Below are 11105 nucleotides of genomic sequence, written 5' to 3'. Positions count from 1 at the left end.
TTTACGCTTTGCATGGACAAAGTTTTGCTTGAGGAAACGGTAACTGAAAATCCCTGGCTCTGGCCCTGGCTCTGGCTCAGGTTGAGGTTTAGATTTAGTTTCAAGTGCTGGCGACTCAATTTGCAATTAAATTGCGCCAAGGAGCGGGCAGAGCTGGCAGGCCAGACAGATGGGCGAAAACACATAAACTTGTTGTAAAATTTCAGGCATGACTTGTTTCTGTAGGCGCATCGGAAACGGAAATGGATGATTTTTGTTGTTGTTGTTATTGTTGTTGTTGTTGTTGCTGCTGCTGCTGCTGTTGATGAAATGTACAAATGCGCATAATATTTACACAACGCTTTTATTTTGGTTTTGATTTCTGCTTAAAATGCATAAAAAATTCATAACAATTCAGTGGGCAGCCACGGCCACTAAAAACGCAAAGAGCCCACTTAAAGGTCCATAGAAAATATTATTTTACGCTCAATAACATTGAAATGACACTGGAAATGCTTTCTGTGTGTGTTTATTTGTCGCTTTGGTTGTTGCCAATTCAAATTGCTGTTTGCATCGACCGGGCAAAAACAAACAGATATGCATCGTTTGAAAATTATTAGCAATTGCGGACGTGTGTGTGGCAAGTGTGCGAGTATATTTTCAATTTCAAATTGCCTGGCGCGATGGGAATGCCAAGCGTCAAAGGGTTAAGCGGAAAGCGTTGCAAATAAACAAGCAAAATAAGCAAGAGTTTTGCAGTGGGGTCTAACCGACTGCCAAATACTCGTTTCAAGTACTCGAAACAGCTGCAAACGAGTTTTCTTATTTGTGGATAATATCGGATCGATCTTTGAAGGAGCTTTTCAATGGGATTCTTTCAATTTGGCTATAATATGAGGGGTATATACGGAGACTAGCCCTGTAAAAATGACAGAGTTTAAGGGATATGTGTAAAGAAAGATGAGATGCTGACATCTTTTCATCCGGGTGATGGGACGAGCTTCAGATATAACATGACAAGTAGAGAATATTATGAAATGGATAGAGTTAAATGATATGTGTAAGGGAAGATCTGGTTTTCACAACTGCAGCAAGCTGAGATGTTGAGATCTTTTTAGCTAGATGCTAGGACGAGATTCAGATATATCACGACAGGTAGGGTATGAATGGATACAAGGGAAGATCTGGCTTTCACTATTGCAGCTGGGTGAAATGTTAAGTAATTTTCAGCCTGGTGTTGGAATGAGCTTTAGATATAACATGACAGGTAGGATTTGGAGCTGTACAATTTCTAGCTTCAAATCGCGGTGAGCCGTCGAACCGCGCACTTACCAACAGAGAGCCGTAGAGCTTCATTGTGAAGCCTCTGCGGCTCACTCTAACTCTAGGACTGTAAAATATTTAGAGGAACACTGCATCTGACACGGTTATACACGAGCATAAATGGCATGTTTTAAGCACGGCTAGCATGGCGCACATTGAATAATCTTAATGTACTCTTTTCACTTTGTGAACGAGCTTAAACATTTGATAAAAATGTAAAAACTTTATAGCTACGTACAGGACTTTAAAGCATCCCAATGTTATTTCAGGCAGTACATTTATTCATGCAAAAACTAAACTATTTTATTTATATTCTAGGTATTTCCTTACAGCGTTGTATGCAATTGTATACTAGCTAAACATATTTCATAGATTATAATAAACTCCTCACAGGAGGCGGCACGAAAACTCAGTTACGTTTTCCTCGCAAATGCATTTCTTTTTCTCACGTTTTGCGTGGGCAAGTGGTGAGGGGAGGGTTGGGGAGGGGGTGTTTTACGTTTTATCCTGCACAGTTGCTAGCGTTATTTATAAAGAAACGAGATACAATGCAACAACACGGATGCATCTTCCAGTTACAGCTGCTGCTGCTGGTGGTGATTCGCTTGATGCCTGAGATATGACACGGTGTTTAGCCTTCATAATATATTTAGCTCAGCCTTGACAGCGGTAACTATTAAACTATTAAGAGTTCGCCAGTGGCAGATACTTTGTGCTCCAGCATGTTCTACAAATTGAGGGTCGTAAGTCGTTAGATAAGCACTCAGATCAGATCATATATATATATATATATATATTTTGCTCGCTTGAAGTTTATTATTTTTGGATTCTTACTTCTTTATTATGCCCCCTTTTAATCATTTTGATTGAGTACAGGGTATTGATAATTGCTTAACATTGTTCAAGGTCCGTAGAGCTAATGTAGCAAATACTTGCTTTCCGCTTGATTACAGTCGCAACACGCTGAGTCGTTAAGTGTGTAATGTGTTTTGACAGTTTGGCATTGCTTAAGCTTACGTGGCGCATAATACCTGATGCCTGTTGATAGTAATGGGAATTGTCATGGCGCTGGGTAACTATGCACAGATCGATAGACAATTCGATGGACTAGTTAGCGTTAAATAAATGCTGTTAATAATAAAATAATGCTGACAGGGCAAAGGCTCGTCAGACGCATAAAAATGGGCAAACTAATTAAATACGAATTGATGCAGGCGCGTCACGTCGTCAACGGCGCCGGGTCACAGTTCACCTGTGCTGCTTAATGTGCAAAAAAAATGGCGTAAATGTTGTTGCTGTGCATACTAATTGCAGCAGACGGCGGGCAAGGGCACAAGCTCTTGGGAAAAATGGATATTTTGTACAGGCACTTCTCACAACTGGAGCAGCAGCAGCAGCAGCAGCAGTAGCAGCAGGAGCGGGAACGGAAGCAGAGCTCGGTGAGAAAAGAAGCAACAAGCGTTCGGGGCAATATCAGCCCGCCAAAGGCCTCGTACGCGCTCCTTCTCCTCCTCCTCTTCCTCCTCCTCTTTCTGCTTTGTGTATGAGACGAAGCGTTTGTGACATTGACTGAGAGACCCAGTTCTGGCTAACCGGCTGGCTGGCTGGCTGGCTGCTTGACTGGCTGCCAGAGATTGTCCTTGCACCAGCACCCCGCCAAACAACAAACTGTTGCTTCTCAGCTGTTTGCCAATTGCCCCAATGGCCCACATTGCCCCTGCGAGGCGCCTGCGCATTGCAAGAATTTAGCACATTTGCTGCCGGGCCTGGGCCACGGCCTGGCCCCTGCGCGCAACAGTTTGGGGCATTCTTATGCTCGATTTGGGATATTTGATAGCTGTTGCTTCGCGCCGGAGTCGAGTCCGTGGACGAGTCCGAGCGTAAGTCTCGAGTCTCAGTCTGTTTGGGGACTTCACTGCGTGCGAACGTGCGAGAATTTTAAACGCGTCTAACAAGTGAAATCCACGCCGAACGATTCGAACATACAAACAGGTATACTTATATGGGGGATAAGATACACGCACGTCTGATGTATACACCTGGCACATAGGAGCCCGCACACACATACGGTTGGCATCTTCTATGCGTGTGTGTGCTTGCTGCATATAAAAACGTGTTTAATTAGTGTCGCTGTCGTTACCTTCTTTGTGGACCATTATCATGTCGAGAAATGGATACTTAGAGATACTCAGTCTGAGACCGTTGCCACATGTCCTATGTAGCGTTAATGTGCAATTAATTTTTCATGTGTATTTATAATAAAGTGCTTAAAATTGATTTCACATTAAAATTTAAGTGCATTATGAATACAAACATTTTGAACTGAACTTCAAAAAAACCTGCCACAGTACACTTCTTGACAGACTGTAATTAATTGCATATATTTTTTGTAATTTTTGTAATTTTTTGTATTTTTGCAGTGCGTTCAAAACATTTTTGAAGTGACAAATATCACGTATACGTCGAGTGTTAAGGTGAAACAAAAACAAAAACAATTTAATAATTTAAATGCATTTGCATTGTTATTAATTGGGTTATTATAAAAATGCATTAAACAGAGCTTTAATTTAATTAAAAGCAGCTGCTATTCTTGAATGCGAGGGCTTAAGCCAATTATCAAAGGGCTCGTAATAAATTGCAATTTTGTGGATAATTTGCGAATAATTTGCGGATTTTCGGTTGAATTATTCGCAAAAATTTACTGAGAATAACTTTACAGTCTTGCTACTAGAATTAAATCAGCCTTTTCCCATGTTATTCAATATAATTGAATACATTTTTAATTTATTCAATGTACCAAATCTTTTCCAGAATTTCTGGCAAGACTTTTGCTTAATTATTTAAAACAACGTGTGTTTATACTAAGAATATTACAGTAGTATTAGTAAAGGTATATCGTATTTTATCGTATCTCAAATATATTTAACTCATATTTAATTCATTGAAATAAATGTGCAATTTCTTGGAAGAATTTTATTGAGTTTCTCGAAAATGAGTTCCGAGATTATTGCAAATGTATTGCTGAAAGCAACTTAAGTTTAATCGTATATTTTCTAAGTTCTCGATTACATTCAACTCATCTTTAATTCATTCAAACTTCTCAAGAAGCCTCCGTTGTTACACACATGTTTTTCTTGCCTGTGTTATTATTAATTAATCCGTAATGTTATATGCACCAGAGGGAATATGTTATTGCAATAAATATATAATCAATTCATGAATAATGCATAGGCACGCAAAATATATATAATAATTTTGCGTGTAAAGCTTCGTGCAGAGTTGTTTCACAAATAAGTTAAATTCTAGATATCCAGTTTCCATATATCTTATATTGAATTCAGCCTAGTCGAGTTGCTGCCTTCATTTCGCAGCAAACGAAGTCAAAGTGAAAACACTTTGAAGTGCTTTGGAAATGGTGCTCAATAAATATAATAACAAAGGAAAACAAATTGTTGGAAAATCGCTTCTTCCGACGCTTGACCCAACTTCCTCGCTCTACTTCTCTATCTCTATCTAACTCTGACCAACTGTTTTGGATGCTGCACACAAGCAACAAAGAATGCAATGGAGAAGTTTTTTTTCCTTTTTATGCAATTTTAATGCGTTTCGCAGCTTGTTGCTGCTGCAGTAGTTTGTTGTTATTCCAGAAAACTCTCGCAAAACTTATGCAAATTTTCGCTTGCCAGCGCAGAAAAGGAGAAGGGAGCCGGAAAAAATTTGAAAATGTTGCCAATTTTAAGCGATTTTAAATAACTCTTGTTGCCGTTGATGTTGCTGCTGTTGAGTGTCGCTAAATTATGTTTTATTTTTAGTCGAACAGAAAGCGAGCTGTGCCATGGCATAATTTATAATTCCCTTTGCCAAGGCAACAAAGGCATAACCGAGTGGCAAAAGAGGCCAAAGGGGCGGCACCGCAATTTAAAATAATTTCCAGTGCTGCCCTAAATGGCATTAAGCATTAAGTCATTTTGAGGGCAGGCAAAACTTACAGCCAACCAAGTTGGCTCTGCATGTCTGTGTGCCTGTGTGTGTGTGTGTGCGAATGACTTTGCCGTTATTGTGTTATACATATGTGGTTGGGACCTCTCTCTCTTTCTGCGTGTGTGTGTTTGTGTGTCTCAATGGCATTGCACATTTATGCATATAATTGAGTCCCAACAAGACGACAAGACTCTATTGTTGTTGATGCGGCGTCAAGTGGCACATGCCACAAAATTCTTACTGGATTGTGATGATACATGATACGATATATTTTTCCACAAGTTCCACAAATTCTTTTAAATTCGACAGCATTGTCGAGCTAAACAAATCAGCAACTGGCCCTTATTGCCTGCTCAGATATCAGCTATAACTGATTGCTTCTCCCCAAACTTTCAGATGACCTCAAAAGGTCCACTTCGAATTTCATATACGTATATAGTTGAAAATTTGATTAAAGTTTTTTTTCGGGCACAGCCTTCATTTGCATATGTTTGCATGGCACGCAAAGGGCGCACCCTGTAATCACGTGCCACTTTTGGATCAACTGCCTTCAATATGGGAGCCGCGCACAATGGCAACAAATTATTATCCAACATATGTACATATATGATACAACGCGCAATTAGTGTCGCATTGCACAATTGTTTGTTGCATAAATGTATATGCCAGATTTTTGGTATGTTCAATTAGGCAACGGCAACAATTTGTATTTGTTGATGTTGTCTCTCGGTTCGGTCTAAAATAAAATTGAATTTCGCCAGCGAAATTCCAATAGCAACCATTGCCGAGAGATTTCGCTGTGCAGCCAACCGATGAATTATAAATATGACAGCGTCATTTGCGGTCCGCCTCTGCCGAACACAATTTGCAGCGGGCACTGAATTCAATTAGGTTATTTTTAGTTTGCTCTCGAATTCCTCCGTGCATAAAGTGTGCAAAAGTGTAAAAAGTGCTTAAATTAAGTGGAATTATATAGCATTTTCTAGAACAAAGCTTAAAAGCGCATCGAAAATGAGATATATGCATGGCGTTGAGCTATCATAATTTATATTGAAATTAAATGCCACAAATATACTATGTCTGTTCATTTAGAGCTTAATTTTAAATAAATGTGCTGCGCAAATATTTAATTTAGTATTTTGTAGCTTCAACATTTAAATAAGAATACGTTTTCAAATATGCATAATATTATCGATAGTGCCAATCAGATACTGTCGGCAATCGAGCTAATCAACTGAGTTAGCTGTCGATAACTTTACAACACTAGACACAACAATGTGTATGTTAAGAGAATCTGCGATAAAAGTACGATAGGTAGTATCAATTACGGAGCTCATTGCTCATTGCCACACTTCTATAACGCTAAAAGGCGATGGGCATCAATATCTGAATCCAAACTTCGATAGTTTTCCAACACTTCTATACCGCTAAAAGGCGATTGGCATTAATATCTGAATGGGTTAAAGTTTTCCAACACTTGTTTACTCCTAAAATGGCAACTTGCATATCTGAATATAGGAAGTATGAATAGCAGAACCAATCGGAGTTTTCCAACACTTCCGTTCCGAATATTAAGAGCCCAAGCTAATGCTCTAATAATTTGGCTGGCTTATACACTTTATTAGGCCCCTATTAAACAAATACATGTATTTAAATTCAAAACGATAAATAGAATTGAATTTCAAGCACAAGTGCTTAAAATTCTGCTGCATGTCGACTGTCACAGCTTATCCGAAAGTTAAGATGTGTTTATTGCTGCTTTTATTTAGCTGTGATAATTAATATAATTTGCGCCACATGCTTGTCTCAAATTGAAATTCATATAGCGTGTGCACTAATAACCAATTAAATTAAATTCCATGCACGAGAGTCGGTGAGGATTCATAAAAGCAGCGACTTAAGCATGACGCACCTTAGCAGGGCGTGTGACCCGGCTGTGTTATTGAGTTGCCGTTCGAGCCGTTAAATACACAGACAGCTGAGCTAAGAGCGGGCAGCACTTATTGAAAACTGATTACCAGGCAGAGGCACAGGCACAGACACTGGGCGATAACAAACATATTAAGACACTGAGCCGATCAGCCAGTGAACGCACTGAAGCGAACGACGTGCAAGTTGACGCATATTGCCTGGCAATTAAGCCGCACAGCTAAACAGATTGTGGCACCACGAACACGGCAGAGCAACAAGCGGCAGCCAACCACAGGCGGCGAGCAGCAGGCGAAAGCGTAGCCAACTGTTGGCTAATACTTGGGCTAAGATGGTCAAAACGAAAGTTGACGTGGGACAGCGCTAAGTCGTGTTAGTTTGGTTTAGTTTCGGTTTAGTTTTGCCTGAGTTTATTTTCGTATAATTAGCTTTGCTTTAAGCCGCATTTACGCGGCGCTTTGTTGCGGCTAATTTCATTTATAAGCTTCAGCGCACAACAACAAGTAATTTACAGCCCTTAGGGCGAGCCTATAATTATGCCACGATTGTTGCTGCCTTTGGCTGCAGTTAGAAGCAATTCAATTATGCCAGCTCGTCTGCAACACTTGAGGCGCTTTTGAACATACCACATACACAAATACAGATTAACTGTGCGCACACAAAGCGAATGGCATTCAATTTTCAAGTGCATACTACGGGGAATAACTAAATAAATTACGCAAAATATTTAATTAAGCATCCGTAGATACGCCCCCAACAGATATGCCACAATGCGCGTTGCGGCACGTTTCACGTGGCGTATGCGTAATATGCAAATGTACGCGCACTTGGCGCGCTGTCACTTTGAGGTCGTTTGTGGTCCGTCTTGAACTATCAGAAACCTAACTATCCGGTTAACGTTTGTATTTCTTGGCCCGAATGTCTAAACGTCTAACTGCCTGAACGCGCTGACATGCGCTCGAAATGGAACCCTTATCAGACAGACGACAGACAGACAATGCGTTGAGCCCGATTTGACAATGGGCAACTCAAGCGAAAGGCCCTCGAGTAGATAATTAACAATGCAGCAATCCGGTTGCGACCTATGCTGCGTATACGTAATGCCCGACGACAGTACACAGGCCGCAAATGAAATGGACGAAATGAACTCCAACCCTCGCAAAAGTACTTTTGCCCATTTGTGCATTTGTTATGCTTATGACTGCTTATTGGGGTCGTAAAGCGTATATGAAAGTCACATATGTGTGCCAACAATTGTGTGTATGTGTGTGTGTGTGAGCGAACCGAGGGTCGTTTTTCGACTAAGGGCTAATTCTATTTATGTACTTTTCGCTGATTTAATCAAACATTAAACCTATGCTTACTGTGCAGCATATTGAAGTTTATGTATTTAGCACGAATCATATTTATATAATAATTTGTGTGCTTTTAACTAATATTAAACCTGTTTAAAGCTATACGTTTATATATGTATGCCTAAAAATGAAATCATATAACAACAAAATATAATATTTTATTGTAGTCAGGGACTTAGCTTTGGCTACTCTGAGGAAGTAACTTAACACTCATGACTTAAATATATTTTTATAATTTTTTTGTAAGAAAATCATATTTTATAAAATATTAAAGCTCAAGAATGTTGGATTTGATAGTATTTGTTTTTATGCCACATTGAAGAATTTTAATACCGGAATTTTCTAAAATATGTTTAGCTGAAACTGGCCTGAGAGAAACCTTCTTATTAAAGAAGCAAACTATATATAAGTACTCTTTTGAAGCACAGGGAATTGGCTAATATTGCTCTGTTATGTATTAAAGTTTGATATTATAGCTCAATTATTTCTAATATATAGATATAGCTCTAGCCTAAGATATATTTTCAATTAAAATCTTAAAGCCTTATTGAAAATTAAATTAAAGTTGTTGCGGTCTAGCTCAAAGACTTCTATTGCTAAAGCAATCTTCTACATGTATAATCTCTACGACTGCCTCTCGTCTGTGCGTGTGTGTGTGTTGCTCACCTGTGTGTGTGTGAGTGCCATATAAGAAGAAAAGCACGCAACTGACAGCGGCGACCGTTTATCAGGCGCTGCTTTTGTCCTTTTTGCCAGGCGCACAATAAATGAGGCAAAGGCAAACAAAACATGTGCCAGACTGGCTCGCACCACTACAGCTGTTGTTTTTAACGGTCCTGTATGTGTGTGTGTGTGTGTGTGCACACGGCAAAAAGGACCATCACTGTTTTTTTTAATTGAGACATTGAAGTGTGTGCGTGTATGAGTGTATGGGCGCGTGTGTGTGTGTGTCCGTCAGTCTACGTTTATTTTAGCCTGTCTTTGCGTGTGTTCTGTGTGTTGTTCGTGTGTGTAACGGGTGTGTATGTGTTGTTGTGGTTCGTGCGGGTGTGTGTGTGTGTGTGTGTTTGTGTTTGCTGTGTGTGTGTGTGTGTGGTGTTTGTCTTCAGTTAGCGCTAAGCAACGTTTGCTTCTTGTTGTTGCTTTTGCTGCTGCCCATCTTCGTTTGGCTTTAGGCTAAAAATATTAAACTCACAAAGCATTTGATAAATAGTATAGACATGTATTTCTATATGCCAAATTGTCAAATATAACAACAGCAGCAGCAACAACAGGAACAGCAACAACAACAACAGCAATGGCAACCCACACAATAACAACGAAAATAATTTTCGCGCTTTGTGCCTTTCACGTTCGTTCGCTCAGTTTTGTTAACATTTTGCTTTCATCATTTAATTTTGGCTGCTGCTGCTGTGTGTGTGTGTGTGTGTGTGTGTGTATGTGTGTGTGCTTGTATGTGTGTGCACAAATCAATAAAATTGACCCTCTGTGCCCCCGTATTACCGTACCTCGCCCCTTACCTTGACTACGTGCCAGAAGCATTTCGCATTTCGCATTTTTTTTTTGTGAGCTGCTTCGATTTGTTACGTGGTCGCATTTATAAAATTCAAATTCAGATTTAAACTTAAATAAACGCTAATTTTGGCATTGATATTCATTAGCTATTTATCATCATAATGATCCTGACGCTGATGAGCAGCTGTGGGCCTGTGTAAATATTTTGTGCCTTGATTAAAGACCATCTCCGATGGCTGAACATGAAATTAGAACGTTAATTTTTCATTTCTCCATGTTGGCCCAAATAAAAAGGGACTCGAATTTCGCTGCTAATCCGCCTGTTTTTCAGGTCATGAATTTTAATTGGATGCGACATTTTGTGTTTGAATTTTATGCACTTTAATTAAAGTTTATATTGTGGCAAAAGTTTTATGCAGAATCATTCCATTTTTTTTTTTTACAAAATAACGCACATATATATATTCAGCTGTATGTATTAGAATTATAAAAAAACAGTTGAACAGTTGTTAGAGCTCAGGTTGCTCGCAGTTTGACCTTTGATTTATTAAAGCTCACAGACTGCAATGTTGTAACCTCGTTACGGTATATTTTAAAAGTAAATTAAGGACATAGGATAAAAAACTTTTTCGCATTTAGCAAGAAAATTGACCTTCAACGTGAAAGTTCAATTTGGAAAAATAACTAAAAGGTTATTGATTAAAAGCAGCGACTTTTTGTTCTGCTCTAACTAACAACTTTATAAATAAATCAATCATTATACACCTGCAAAGCGTATTAACTATACATACACAACTTTTCTTTTGTTTGCCCGGACTGGCCGATTGTCTTGAAGCAAAGCAGAAAGTGTACGCTAGAGCTGTTATACAAAACCACTTTTTTTTTATCCGTTCAGATTCGATATCATTTTCTAAGAGCTGTGTAAAAGTTCAGGAGACATATGACTCGTACTTTTCGGAAAAACCAACATAGAATGATTCAAAAATTACGGGAAATCCAATTATTAGCGATTGTTCAATAAGA

Source organism: Drosophila montana, unplaced genomic scaffold (assembly GCF_035044405.1).
Source record: "Drosophila montana isolate Dmon_TW-CO22-7 unplaced genomic scaffold, ASM3504440v1 contig_2668_1, whole genome shotgun sequence".
Taxonomy (NCBI): Eukaryota; Metazoa; Arthropoda; class Insecta; order Diptera; family Drosophilidae; genus Drosophila; species Drosophila montana.
This window is presented reverse-complemented; position numbering follows the sequence as displayed.